The sequence below is a fragment of the Equus przewalskii genome, chromosome 18 (assembly GCF_037783145.1).
Source record: "Equus przewalskii isolate Varuska chromosome 18, EquPr2, whole genome shotgun sequence".
NCBI lineage: Eukaryota > Metazoa > Chordata > Mammalia > Perissodactyla > Equidae > Equus > Equus przewalskii.
This window is the reverse complement of record NC_091848.1, coordinates 27,484,250-27,499,061: the sequence shown is the minus strand read 5'-3', so window position 1 is coordinate 27,499,061 and position 14,812 is coordinate 27,484,250. Positions and strand designations below refer to the sequence as shown.

The following is a 14,812-nucleotide window of genomic DNA, read 5'->3' as shown; positions in this document are numbered from 1 at the left end:
TACTGTATTTAATTTTAATTAATTTAAATTTAAATAGACAAATGTGCCTGGTGGCTACCACCTCAGACAGCATGGGCCTGGGTATCCTATGGTTTATTTCTATGATATTAGAGTTTATTGTTATGCATGCTTCATTATTCATTATTCTATTTCCTATAAATTGCCTTAATTCCTTGTGGTTGGTAGGAAACAAAGAAAGGAAGAAAACACGTTTAAATTGGTCATTGAGTTTGCAGGGCAAGTCACTTGGGTGACACGGTCAGTATATGCAGACAATGAGTCTTAAATCCCATTTTCTTTGTGAGCTGTGTAGAATGAGCACCCGCAGGAAGTCTGAGATCCAAGCTCTAGTCTTCTTTTTGCTGTTGAATATGATGTGCAGCTCTGAGTGAACCAGAGATGCAAGATGTTCACACGTAAAATGGGGCTTCTGGATTGATGACCGAGTACCTTTGGCATCTGGAACAGTAGATGTGTAGCTGCTGTACCCATTCCCATGCCTTCGGAAGCCGAGGAAGCAGGTCCTTGGCTACCTACTTGTAATACGAGGCAAACTTCCAGGAGGTCATCTCATTCATGCCCGTGCCTAAAGGCAGGGTCACTGGTAAACCAATTTAAAACAAATGTGAACAGTCCTATCTTCCAAACGTCATCAGGGAAGGAGAACCCACCCTAAATACTTAGGAATTTGGAAACTTTTTAATACAGAGTGATATATCATTCCCTTTATTATGTGAAAGCACAAGACTGAACTGAAATTAGAAGACTTGGGCTCTAGTGCCAGCTCAGTTGCTAGCTAGCTGTGTGACTTTGATCAAGTCAAAGTTTCCTCTTCTTTCAGTGACAGGATTGGAGGAGATGACCTTTAGTTTCCTGTCTAGCACTAGCCATAATAACAATAGCTAAAGTTTATTGAGTCCTTAGAATGTGCTGAGGTGCATTACCTTATATAGTCCTATGGAGGTTGAGAATATTGTTTCCCTTTCCAAGACAGAAGAAACTGAGCTTTAGTGTTTCCCGAGGGCACAGAGTTGGCAAATGGTGGATTCTCTATCTGAATCATATGGGTCTGGTTTCAGGACCCACCTTTTTACCTGTTCTACCTTTTCTAGAATTTTGTGGTTTTTCATAGAACAGAATGCCCTTGTTTTCCTGGTTAAACAAGGAGTTGTCTTAATCCTTTCAACAAAGTCTTCCCAAATCTGGACCCCAGTGGACCTGAATATAGTCTTCCCAGTCCTTGGAGGGTCAGAAAGGACCCAGTACAGACTGAATTAACGGTTGATTGCCAGCCATCAAGAGCAGCCTTGTTCATTTGCACCATGTGCTATACTAATAATATCATTTTCTAAGTATGCCGTGATATGAAAAATGTTGGGAAGCATGTGGGTTTAGATATATGTCATGACTTGTTAGCAGGGTTCAGCATGGACTTTTCATAAGTCATATCACACGTATTTCACAAGAACCTATCACGAAGGGCTGCTTTATCCCACAGATCTCAGCCATCATTCCCAGAGAGTGGGATACCTCAACTATCCCTGTCCCTTTAACCCATGCATCTCAGAACACGGCCCTAAACTGATCCTCAATAAAGAAGTTGTTTTGCTGCTTACTATGTTGATAGAGCAGCATCCCTATGTTGGTTAGAATCCTAGAAAGTTAGAGCCAGAAGGAGCTCTAGAAATTTTAAGTCCAACTCTAAGAGAGTAGAGGATTTTCTCAAGGTCAGTGTCAAAAATGGAACTAAAACTCTGATCTCTCTTATGCTCCGTCCAGGGTCCTTCCCCTAACCTCCCCTCCCCTCCCCTCCCCTCCCCTCCCCTCCACCACCCCTCCACCCCTGACTGATTGTCAGAATTACTTCCTTGGGAGATGAGGCAGAGAAAACATAACTGAAATTTCACTCTTGCCTCTGCAGATGTCAGGAGCAATGGAGCACCAGTGTTAGGAGAACCTACCTCCCCTGGCTCCATCAAAGCCACAGACCCATGAGAACCATCCAGCCTAGCCTGAGCCACACGCCCGGAGGCCACAGCCTGTGTGCAGGAAAGTGAGAGGAAGTGGAAACGTGTGAGCAGAGGGCTCAAAGCAACGGGCTCACCACCGGAAAAAAAAATAAAAATAAACACGCTCAGAAATAGTGTAACTGATATGCAAAGAAGATCAAAACAAGGGTTTTAAAATATCTTGGCTGCTTTAGAGGGGGTAGGGATGGTAAATGAAGCGAGGTTGCAAATGTATGTTAGGGGAGGGGGGCGGTTAAGGATGATTGACAGCAGCCTGCCAGGCCATGGAAGCCTGGAACCCAAGGGTACTTCAGACAAAAATGTGGGAATTGTAAATTCCTGAGGGTAGCTCAGAGGCAGGCATCGACTCAGGAGCAAGAACCCTGGAGACCCTCTGCCTCAAATTCCTCCCTCTTTAATGCCCTTGCTCTCCCCTGAGGTTCTGCCCCATTTGGAGTCATGGACATTTATCCCAGGACAGGGCACGGCACCTCAGATAAGCCAGCAGGGGAGGCTCCCAAAAGCCCACCCAACTTGGCTGAACTTCAAGGCTCAAGTAGCAGTTTGGAACTGATGTTCCTGGGTTATGGCCCGGGGCTGAGCAAGCTCACGGAAGACCAATTCCCCAATCTTGCAAAATGCAATTCTCTTTCCTTTCAGTGTTTGAAGAACTGCTGATATGCACTCTCTTTAAAGGAAAGGTTTTATTTTGAAACTGGTTACTGAAATGGGAAACCAAAATGTTAGAGATGGCCATGCTGGCTGTTTATAGCCTCCCTCTGCCAATTTAACCGTCTCTAATAATAGCTCAAGGATCCTGGGACATTTCCAGTATCAGAGGGCCATCAGTCAACTGTATAGGTACAAAAGGGAGTATTCACTCTTGTGGATCCAAACAGTCTCCTGGATGTTAGCAGAGGAAAGACGTTGGGCAGGGGTAGGGAGGAGAGGGTGGTCTGGACTTTGGAAATTAACAGTCCCTCACATAGGTCTAGAGTTTACACTTACAAAACACATTCATATCTGTTATCCAGTGAGATGGGCATGGCAGGGGTAACCCCCCCCCCCCCCCATTTTCCAGTTAGGAAACCTGAGGCTCCAATGTGAAATGGTATAGGGACACCGCTAGTGACCCACAGTGCTGGGACGCCACTCCTAGTGCTGTCTGTTCATTATGGGGCCCTGAGGAGCCAGAGATGGGAATCAGGCCCTTTTGCTCTGAACTCGGGTACTCTTTCCACCCCTTCTTCCTTCTCCTCCTTGGACAAAGGAGGGCACATTTAATACTTTGGTGACGGAATGAAATTTTTTTACTTTTGATCCAACATTTTTTCTATAGTGTTTCCTGTTTAGTCATGAGAAGGCAATTCCTGCCCCAAACTCTTCTTGAACCTGATATTTAGCAGAGAGTCACCAAGAGATGCACGTGATGACCCTTTCCTGATGTGCAAAGTGCAGGTAGAGTCAACTTTCAATCCCTGCCTGATGCAGGTTTGCTCTCTAGGCCCAGACAGTAGTGTGGTTGACACAGGCTGTGGAATTTCACTGTGGGCTGAGGCTTTCCAGGGGAGACTTCTAGCAGGAGATAGCCCTTAATGAAGCGGCATCTTGCAGGGTAAATCCGAACTGTAGCATGAGGAGGTCTAAGAAAGCAATAGAATAAAGGTCCAAAGGTTTAACAAGTGCATAGGATGTTGCAGGAAATTCAAATAGACCTATCAGGCTGAAGTCCTGGAAATAGTATTAGGGAGACATGTTGGAGTCACACTGAACCATTGGAATTCTATCCTGCAGCTATTTAGGAGTCTCTGAAGCTTTGTGAATGCAAGAGTAGTCTGAAAAGAGTGGTGTTCTAGAAAATTTCTTTTAGCTGGGTATGCAAGACAGATAATCAGGAGAGTAAATAGGAGAAGAAAGATCATAAGCAGCACTGGACTTGGAGTCAGAAGGCTGACTGTCCTGCTTTCTAACTGGGTCAACTTGGTCAGATCAGTCCCAGATACGTAAATAAATATATATGATTATCTCTTCTCTACAGTGAAAATCTGCCCTGTCTATCCTTCAAGGAGGTCCTGGACATCATATGCAATGAGGTTAAAATTCTTTGTAAACTATAAAATGGAAAACAAACATAGAAGATAATGACCCGGGCTGGTGGGATGCAGTGGAAGCCTGAATTGGTTGGTGGCCCTGGGGACGAGTGGTTTGGGCAGAGGTTGAGTGAATGGCAAGTCTCCATGTGGGGGGTATCTTCCCTCTAGAGGGATATCCTGTTTCCTCCCTGGCCCCTCCTGTGTCATCTGGCACAGACAGAGGGCTAGCAGAAGATGGAGGCATGTCGAGTTGGTAGTCAGGAGTCAAAAACCAGAAATCCCTCAGGTGCCTAGTAACTTCCTCAAGGGAAAGAAAAAAACTACAAAGCTAGCTTTTCAATCTTGTACTTGAAATAAAAATAAACAGTTGGGTTACTGTTTTGCAGAGTTGCCGAGTAATTGTGGAGGGCAAGGAAGAGTCAGTTTGCACAAGGTGATTGCTCAATAGAAAGGTCTTGCCAGTAAAGGTGTCCGGGAAGGGGCAAGCAGAAGTGAACTTAGCTGTTCTCAGGGGCTGCTCGGTGGAAGGCAGGCCTTGGCCTCGTGGAGAAGATGGGTAACACCAAAGAGTGGGCTGAAAAGTGCTGAATTGAGACTAGGTTAGGAGGGTTGGGAGAGAACCACTTGGCTGTCAGCCGCCCCCGGGCTTCTAGTGGAAGCGTTTCACAACCTCCTCCTTTCTTCACGGGTTATGTCCTTGCATTGAACAGCCAGCAGGAGCACCTTGAGGGAGTGGAAAGTGCACGGGGCTGAGAGCCTGAGCTCTGTGTTCCAGGTCTGGCTCTATCACTGCCCAGTGGTACAACACTTTCTTTCCGGGCCCAGCTTAGACTAGACTGCATGGTCCCTGGGCTCCCTTCAGATCTTGACTCCTGGGAGGTGTGGGGCAGGCCAGCCTTTCTCTTCAGATTGGAATTCAGAGGAGACAGCTACTGTGATTCAGCTGACCTACAGCCTAGAGCGACTGAGTCCCGTGACCATGCTTTAGCTCTGGCCACAACAGCAGCCTGGAGAATTTCAAATGAGGTCAGCTTAGGGCAGAGGCAGCTGTGCGCCTGCCAACCAAGGCTTGTGGTTCAGGTGAATCAGAGAGCTGGGACCCCTCTGAGGTCACCCTCATCAAGCTGTGGAGCTCCAGGTAACTAGGAGGAGGAGATCCCTAATCAATTCCATGTACATTTGAGCCTGGCAGAGCATAAGCCACAGCTCTTTTCCCTCCCACTCTCATTTTCCTTCCCCCAGTCTCAGAGAATAGGATCTCTTCTCTCCTCTTCTCCCATTTCCCAAGCAGACTGTCAGTGCTAAATGCAGCACTTTCTTGCACTCGCTTCCCCTGTTCTTTCTGGTGACCAAGAACAGCACTGGTCCCAGCTTTGTGAAGTACGGTGTTGGGACGTGAGCGCAAGGTTCACAGAGCTGACCAGTTAGTCCCTCTGGATGCCCAGGCTGTGCTGTGTGTCCTCGCAGGCAGAGTCCCACAGTGAGATGCTCTGCCTCATTTCTGAAGAGGGACCCATTACTCCCGAGCAGTTCAGGATCACCACTGACTTTCTCTTGCCCTCCTTGCAGGGTCTAGAGGGACATCGAAATGAAGAAAACCTTTACTGAGCACCTTCTAAATGCCAGGATCTAGTTTTAGATGAGACAAAGGATCTGAGGTGGGTCAGTCACAGTCCCTGCTTCCAAAGAGGGAGACAGGATAAGTGGGAAAACCACCATAATACCACGTAGAATATGGAATGGGAAAAGGGCAGTCCTCTTAGATAGCATCATTTTGTAGATGAAGAACATGAGGCTCAGAGAGGTTAAGTAATTTTCCCCAGGTCACCCAGTTGGTAAATGATTAGAGCCCACAGTTTCCAAAGAGGAATGGAGGTAAGGTATTCTCAGTGGAGGATGAAGAATGACAGCTTGGCATGGAAAAGCACAGCATCATTTTGGGTGAGTAGGAGAGCTGGGGGTTAAGACCAGTGGGATCTGAGGGCCAGTGAGGAGTTTGACTGTGTCCTGGAAGCTATAGGGAGACCGGGAGTGTGGAGTAGGACAATGGCATTGTAAGAAGCTGGCTCCTGGAGTGGTGATTTACAGGAAATGCAGGCGGATTGCAGGGAGGACTGGAAGCGGAGGGGTGGCTGAGAGATGGGAGTATAAGGTGAGAGTGACGAGAGCTTGAGCCAGGGCTGTTGAGGGGGAAGGAGAGGAGTGCCCTGAGTCTGAACACCTGTGCATCCACTCCCTGCTCTCGACGTCAAAGGGAGAGCAAACGAGGAGGTGTGTAAAGACAGCCTGCACTCTAGGGAGGGTCCACAGGCCTCCGGGGAGCTTTCCTGTCACTCAAGGCTTGTGTCAGGCACCAGTGAGGCTGGCACTCTTTCCTCATCTTCAGTGAGCAGTGCACCTGCTGAATTAGAACTCTTTGTACACATCCAATTTGTATCTTTTCTCCATTGTCACCCTTTTCTCCTCACTCCCAAAAACCCAAAGCAGCAGAATCAAATAAATCATAGAGTTATATTTGTGGACTCAAGGTCTGAAGAAGAATACCTGGGTGGGGCCACGAGAGGATTCTGAGTCCTCAGCCACCTTCAAGAGATCAAACAGGAGGTGGATCAGACAGAGACAGAGAGGGAAGACCAGCGGTGGAAGAGTGCCCGGCGACTGCTCGGTGTGCTGATGTCTGACAGAGGCTCTGTGGAGGTGGCCGTGGGCACACTCTCCGTTTCCAACCTCCCGAGGAGCCTCCTGCAATGGCTTTGGCTAAGGCCAAGGCCAAAGTGAAGGTTGCAGAGGGTTTTGCCTTGGAGACATGAGTTCAGCCTCAGGTGACCATCCTCTTCCTTGGCACTTCCAAAGAGCTGCTTTGACATCTCGGAGAGCAGCACAGGTGGGATTTCCAGCGTAACTGTCCCAGCAAGGAATGCTGTCACCATGATAGTGAAAATCAGGGGCCCCTAGACACTGTTGAATGCAATCTGTGTGTGCCCCGAGTGGGCACGTGACTCACTGAGACTTACCTAGTCTCCCGTCATCTTAGTTTACCTCTTCTACAAACACGTGATGCTTGTTATGTGCCAGAAACTGTTCCAGGCACTTTGTAAGTTATTACCTTATTCAATTTTCATAGTGATCCTGTAAGGTAAGTACCTTTACCCCATTTTGCTGGTGGGGAAACAGAAGCACAGAGACATGAAGTAACTTGGCCAAGGCCTCATGATAATTGGTAGAATCAGGATTGAACCTGGGCAGTTTGGCTACAGGGTCCAAACTTTGAACCCCTACACTCTCTTCCTCTTCATTCTAATTTCCACTCTAAAACTCTAGCACTCCTACAAAAAGGGAGAGCAGAGCCAATCATTTCTAAAGTTGCATGAAGCTGTAACACTTGTGATTCCGTGGAATTGTTAAGTGGTTAGGGCTTAGAATGCAAGTTGTCAGTGGGCTGTTAAATATGCTCTGGTGTGACACAGATCCCTGCGTCTGTTAATTTCACTGAGTTCTGGCAATGGCTCGTCGCCGCCCTGATTGTGAGTTGGGTGGATCTGCTGACCCATTGCAGGACCTCTGATCGTCATGTCAGGGACTCACAGATTCTGCACCTGTTTGCAAACCTCTAGCCAATGGGATTGTGAAAACAGCACTCAATCTAAGCAAAGAAGTGAGATGGGGAAGTAACTGTTAAAGATTTGGGCTGTAGGGGTATAGTGATTCAGCGAGATAAGGCTGGGAGGAAATACTTGGCCCTGAGTGCTGGCCATGGAGTCAGAGGCTTCAGGTTCCTTAGCAAGGAGGGTGAGGCAGATGATTGGCTGTTGGCAATGGGGTTACTTGAGTGGAAGAAATATAATCTTTCCAGTGGCCCAAACAAGAAAGGCTCTATATGATAATACAGTCTCAAATTTCCTAGTTTGTTTAAACATTCAGAATGGGACATGGCTAAATTCACATTGTGGATTCCCTGGTGGGAAGGGAATAAGTTATGCAGAGTGGAAAGAACACTCACCTGGTGTTGGGACATCTAGCTTCCAAACCTAGATCTGCTCCTAACTAGGTGAGAGGCATTAGGTGAGTCATGTCCCCCCTTAGCCTCAGTTTACCTGTAGCAGTGACTATTTATTGAGTACTTGCCATACCGGGAACTATTCTCAGAGCTTGACATGTATTACTGTATCTAATTCCTATAGCAGTTCCATGAGGGAGGCATTATAATTATTGCTGTAACCCAGAGGAGGAATGGGAGCCTCTGAGAGGAGAAAGAATTCACCCAAGGTGGTACACTAAGCAGTGGGGTTGGGAATTGTCCCCAGAGTGTCCGACTACCTCTCATATTCTGGGACACAGCATTAGACTGCCCTTGTCTTTATAGAGGGAGAGTTAGGCTCTCTGGATGTACTACGTACAATCCTGTTTAGGACATTTGTGCTGAAGGTGGCCCTTCCAAGAGCAGCAAATGGCTTTGCTCAGCACTAGGCTCTGGATTGACCCAGTCTTCGCTCATATCTTTGTTTCCCTGCAGTTTGGTGGCTTCCATTAACCTCCTCTGGTTAGTCAGCTCTGTGTGGGCAGGGATTCACCATTGTGTTCCTAGTGATAAGCACTGTACCCAACTTGTAGTAGATGCTCAATGAATGTTTGTTGAATGAACGTGTGGAAGAATGATTGCATCCGGTGGGGCAGAGGAGCAGTTGGATTGGAGTGCTGGGAAATATGAGAGACGCAGAACAGAATTAGCTCATTGGTGTGTGAACTCGTCCAGACAGGCTGAAAGCTGGGGATCTTCGCTAAGAGTTTATATGTTTGCTTTCAGATTAAAAGCTGCAATGTGGGATGTGATCCTCTTGTCACAAACAAACTCTCTGTTGACGTATGGAAATGTCTGCTGAAGGCTATCCCGTAAAGTCTGGCTGCTAAAGAAGGGCCGTGAGAGCAGAGCCCGGTTCTGCCAGCTCTTGGGGAGGCCTTGGCAAAGCCCGCCAGCCTCTCTGGGCTGGGCTTTCCTCCTCTATCCAATTCTTCCTCCAGCCAGATGGGGTCAGGACTAAGCCCCCATCCCCTGTGTCCCCACTGAGCTCTGCTTCCTTCGTTGAGCACATACCAAGCTCCGGTCTTTCCTGCCCAGGCTACCCATCACAACTTACCTGTCCTGTGTCCTGTGCCCTCAGGATCCTGTCCTCTGCTAAGTGACATTTATTCTTAGCTACTCTGATAAACACATCTGCTGGTGTGCTCTGGGGTATTCATGTGCTTTGCTCTGGTAAAATATTCACATTTTACCAAGCCTGTGAAGATGTAGCTAACCGTGGGATTTTTGAGCCCTGGGATAGGTTTGTAGGGGAAAGATTGATATTAACTACAGATATAACAACCACCGGTACAGTTGACAAAACACTTCCTCATCCTTTATCTCATTTGACTGTCACGTTCAAGGGCAGGTAGGAGGGGCACCAAGGGACTGTGAGAATACACCAGTGTGGTCCCAGCTCTGCCACTAACTGTGGGACCTCTTTCTCGTTTCTTCTTTTTATATGAGAGAAAGTTGAGATAATTCTAGGGCTTCTTTGCGTTTGGCCTTCCTCAAATCTAAGTAGTAGGAGCTGTATTTTACAGAGAGCAAATGAGGTTTATATGGTCTAGGCTGTTTGGAATCTACGGCATTCTTACATGGCTTCCTTATGTGGCATTTTTATGGGATTCCTGGTGTGTGAAGTGCTGGCCTGTCCTGAGACAGGCAGCACAGACATGATTATTATTATACTCATTTCACAGACAAGGGCACAGAGGCTCAGAGAGATTAAATGAATTGTCTAGGGTCACACAAGGCAAAATGGAGGAACTGGGAATTAAACCCAGACCCCAGAATGGCCAACGCTGCCTGTGGGGTTAGTAGGGTCTCTTGGGAGCTCTTGGTTTGGTTTTCTTATGCTCCCCTGAGACCCAGGGCCAGATTGGCTCCCAGAGAGCTGCAGCTGGGCTCTATGGTGACTCTACTCTAGGAGGACCCAGGCTATGACCTCCCCTTCAAATTCTGACCCCTCAGACTCTGTACCATCTCCCCTTCCCCTAATTTCTTGGCTATGGTAGCTGCCAGAAGCTGTGTGACCCTCCAAATCCATTCTCCCTCCTTCTTTTCCTGCCTCTCCAGGAGGCTGACCTTTGTGGAAATCGGTACGTCCCCATGTCCTCTGGCTTCTGGTTGGAGTCAGCCCAACACTGATTAGGTAATCTGAGAGTGTGAGAAGGAAGGGTGGATATTTCTTCCCCTAGGCCACTCTCTGCTGGCTGTAGATTGGCAGTGGCTGTGTACCTCTGTCAAAGGTCACAGCTCCTGTTGGGCAGCCCTCTCCTAGCTTACCAGCACTGTTGTCAAATTCTGGTAAGTGCTTCTCCCTTTGCCCTTTCACACCAAGGACTGGTAACAGCTCTCAGTTGTTGTTAGCCTCAGGGTGCATCACCATCTCTTGGTTTTCCTTAACCCCACCCACACCTTTGCAAATTATCTTTTAACTAATCTCTCTTTGGTCACCCTCTTTTGAGTGTGTCCTCTGCTTCCTCCCAGGGCCATGACTGATATAAGCTGCCTCATTCTTCCTTGCCTCTAGTCTTCCACTTCTTAAAAGTATTTGTGACCCCAGGCTTTTAATATAAAGGTCTACAGATATTGCTCCTTGCAATGTTTAACCAGAAAACAAAACCAAGCTAGAGGAAGAAGCAAAAGGTTGGGGTTGCCTGGGGTATGGTAAAGGGCACTGAGTTTGGACCTGGAGGCTGAAGACCCAAGTTTGTCACCTATTAGCTCTGTCATCTTCCCAAGCACTTGGCCCTTCCATTAAATAGAAATAAAAATCATTTTTGCCTTATCTTTCCCATAAGCCTCTTGGGCACATCAAATGAGGCAATGCTGGTGGAAGTACTCTGTAAATGCTGAAGCATTTTCTGAGCATTAGGTATTACTGTTGTTGTTTTTATCATATGTGGCATGTGGACAAAATCCTCAAAAGGCCATGTGCTGCATTTTCCAGTGCACTCAGATTTCCCTGTCGCCTCTGTGCCTCCTGGATTAGAAGACCTGGCATTTGTGGAATCCAAGATTAATGTCCAGGGAGGGTTGGCCAAGCATGAGCCCACATGAGCATAGCTAAAAATATCTTTGACCTCAGTGGGAGCATCTCAGTGCTGAAGTGGGTGGGCCTAAGGGACAAGGGAGGGTGTGAGGGAAATGGCTTCCATCATTTATCAGCTGCAGTTAGGAGAGGGCAGGGAGAAAGTGGCTGTCACAAGTCTGTCCTTTTCAAGAGCCACTGGGAACACTGGCTTGATCTCTCTATCTCTGTCATTCTGTCTCTCCTCTGTGTGTGGGGAGGTGGCGGGTGGGGGTGGAGAAGATTGACCTCAACCTTTTGAACTTTTCTGTTAAAGTGAAGGCTACACCTTAGAGCTCTTCCTCATGGCCAAGCCTCTTAGGAATTTTCTCAGACTGCCTAGTGGAGATGACAAACACCTAGAGCCAGAGGGAGTTAAGAAGGAGACAATGCTAGGATCTTGGTTTGGAGTTGATTGCAGAAGCTGACTTCAAACCAGAGAAGGAGAATCTAACCCAGGAGACTTGGTTTAATATCTTGAGGGATGGGGAGTGGGGAGTCTCATGGTCTCTCTAGCCTAAAGATCAGTGGATTTCAACCTAAAATCCTAGAGCTCTAGACTTTTTAAGTAGCCAAAGTTTGATCCATGGATCACCAGCATTGACATCAACTGTGAGCTTGTTAGAAATGCAGAATTTCAGGTCCCAGCCCAGACCTCTATATCAAAATCTGCATTTTAGCCAGATCCGCTGTGGATTCGCATGCACGTTAAAGTTTGAGAAGCACTGTTCTAGAACGCCTAACTATTTGAGGTGGTCACTAATAGGTGCTCTCGAGTTATATATTTGGAGTCCCATAAAAGATCAGTTTTGCAAAAGGGGTTCTATTTGAATTTGAAAAAAGAGAAAAAAGGTTGAAATCAATGTGGTCTTTCCCTTCCTTTGGTAGAAGAGGAAATTCTGCTGATGTTAGGACCCTGCTCCCTGTCTCTCCTTCGGGGGCCAGGTATGCCCCCCCCCCCACCCCACCACCAACTGCCCGCTTTTCCCATTAGTTCCTTGAATGCCTAGCACAAGTCTGGCACCAGTGGAGGCACCATAAATGAGGGGCTGTGTTAGGAGACGAGTGGGACATTGGCTTGTTTCCCAAGGCCATGCCTTTCCCAGCTCCGAGGGTCTAGCCTTGACAGCGCTATCTGGTGAGGCACTGATGACGAAACAGAAGTTGGTGATGACCTGGGAGTTTAGGATTCAGCTTGGTTCTTTGAAACGGGAGGGCAGAAGGGTGCGAGCTTCCTCCTCTGTAGGTGGCATTATGCAGGGAGCTTAGTGTTTGTTGTGTGAGGAACAGCCTGGCAGGAGCTGAGAGGAGATAAGTCGGCTTCCAGCTGGGATCTGGGCACAGCCCTGCGGCAGCAGGTTTTCAGGATTTCCAGAGGGAGTGCTTGGCGGGCCTGCAGCAATGTCTTTTCAGTCTCAGTTTGCTGCAATTATAAATATCTGTGATTTGCATTCCCTTCACATCCCACCCTGGAGAAGCTCAATGCACTCTGCTGTTGCTCCCCCTGCCCCACCCTCACACAGGTCCTTTACAGGCGACATTCATGGCTTCCATTTTCCAGAAGGGGAAACTGAGGCTCTAAGAAGCCACACAAGAGCGCCACTTACATCTGGCCTAATCTAGCACTGACAGACTCTGGGAAGAAGTCCTTAGAACACCAGCCCCAGACTTTCTGGCCTGAACTCTCGCTCTTCCTCGTCTTACATCCTACTCTCAGTCCAGACCTTCCACCCCTGTCTTCCTTCCCTGAACACACAGGCCCTCTAGTTGTGTGGACGTGTTCCCTTCTCTATCCGCCTACCTCTATACCTTCAGACACCCATCTGTGCCTCTGTGGTAACATGACTGTCCTCCTTTGATTGACACTTTCTGAAGATATGTCTCCCCCTATGCCCTACCTTCTCCAGCCTTCAAAATCTTGAAGGCAGGGGTGTGTTTGAGCTCCTCAGTCCCAGCACAGTGCCATCCTCAGAAAATACTTGTGTAATAATGATTGAATGGAAAGACAGAAACATTCGAGCCAGTGGATGAAGCAGAGAGTCTGTATCTCATGGTCTTTCGCGGGTGTAAGCAGCACGTCACTGGATGGTTCTGATACTTTGCAGAGGCCCATGGAAAAAACATTTGAAGCTGAAGCTGCAGCTCCCTAATGAAAAATCTCCCTGTGGTTTCAAGAGGTCTTAGGCACACACCCGGCACTGGCTTATGACTCAAGATACTTAAGTTAGCTGAGCCTCAGGGTTCCTTTTTTTTACTTGAAAGTGAGGATACTGGGATTATTTACCACCTTGGGTAGTTATGAAACTGAAATAAGGTGAGGTACGTGTAAAATGTTTATTGGAGGATTGGCACCTCAAAGCCCTTGCTATTTGTCAGCTACCAGCTAGTAGGAAGAACCATCCTTTCTTCTCCTAGCCTGGAGCTCACTCATGTCTGAGGAAGAGGCAAGAAGGTCAATAGGCACTTCCAAATTTGGAACTGGGGTCTTTCTTTTCAAGACATGAATGCTCTGGATCTTAGGAAATGGTTATCCAGGATTCTAAACACAAGGTTTGAAAGAATGGGGCCTGATCTAACCCTCACTAAATTCTTCCTTAGTTCCAATTATTATTATTATTATTATTATAACTATTCACCAATAACTCAAGAGTTATGCAAGCCCAGCTTCTGGGCCGGTGGTCTCCATTCTGGCTTCAGTTTGAACAGCCAGGGATGTGGGGTTGAAAGAGGACTGGCCTGCGATCCTCAGGACCTGGGTTTGTCTTCTGACTCACCTTGTGATCATGGACCGTTCATTTCCTCTCTTTGCGCCTCCGTTTTCTCATCTGTCAAATGAGGAGACTGAACTAGATGCTTCACATGGCCAGTCACCTTAGTTCTATTGTGGAAAACAGGGATCCCCTCAGCTTCTTTTCTCTAGGCAACTATACTTCTCTTTCTTCTCTCCATGTCTACCTATCCTAATGAGTGGTCTGAGCCGAATGAGAATAAGCCTACGAAATAGTGTTTTACATATTCAAAGTGGGTCCACACTCACTTACCTTATTCTGGCTTTACAAACAACTCAACAAAAGTCAGATAAGATGGATGTTATAATCCCTATTTTATAGACATCAAAAGTGAAGCTGAGAGAGAGAAAGGGCCCAAGGTCACATTGCCCAGTAGTGGCAAAGCCGTGCCTTTTTATTCCCAGTTCTGATTTTCTCTTCCAGTGACTCTCAGAACTGGTGGTAGTAATACTGCTGGGTTGGTCCCCTGGGCCAAAATGAGCCCCTCTTGGTTCCTCCTGATCTCCCTCCTCTGCTCAAACTCTGTCCTCTTAGTCCTCGCTTGGCCTCCCAGTAAGAGAGGGATGTGGTGGAGTTGAGTCCAGGATGGGTACACCAGATGAAGTCAGCTCCGTTTCACCCCCTCTGCCACTTCCTCCTCCATCCTGTGCTAAAGTCTTTGTCCAGGTTTCGCTTTCCAACTGAACCTCCATGTGAGGGCACAAGAGACTTAGAGCTATCGTTCTCCGAGTCCGCAGATGAAGAGTGCTGAGGACAGAGACGGTGCACCGGCGTAACCTAGGCCA

General features: G+C 47.5%; 1 long non-coding RNA gene across 3 annotated transcripts in view; it reads left to right on the top strand.

Annotated features, from left to right (window-relative positions):
- The window catches only part of LOC103557271 (uncharacterized), a 41,739-nt gene extending 29,436 nt beyond the window's left edge, over positions 1 to 12,303 (top strand). For all 3 annotated transcript variants that reach the window (XR_011529136.1, XR_011529137.1, XR_546432.2), the window contains one exon: positions 1,922 to 12,303. This is a non-coding gene — a long non-coding RNA (uncharacterized lncRNA). The remainder of the gene's footprint in view (positions 1 to 1,921) is intronic.
- The last annotated feature ends 2,509 nt before the right edge of the window (positions 12,304 to 14,812 follow it).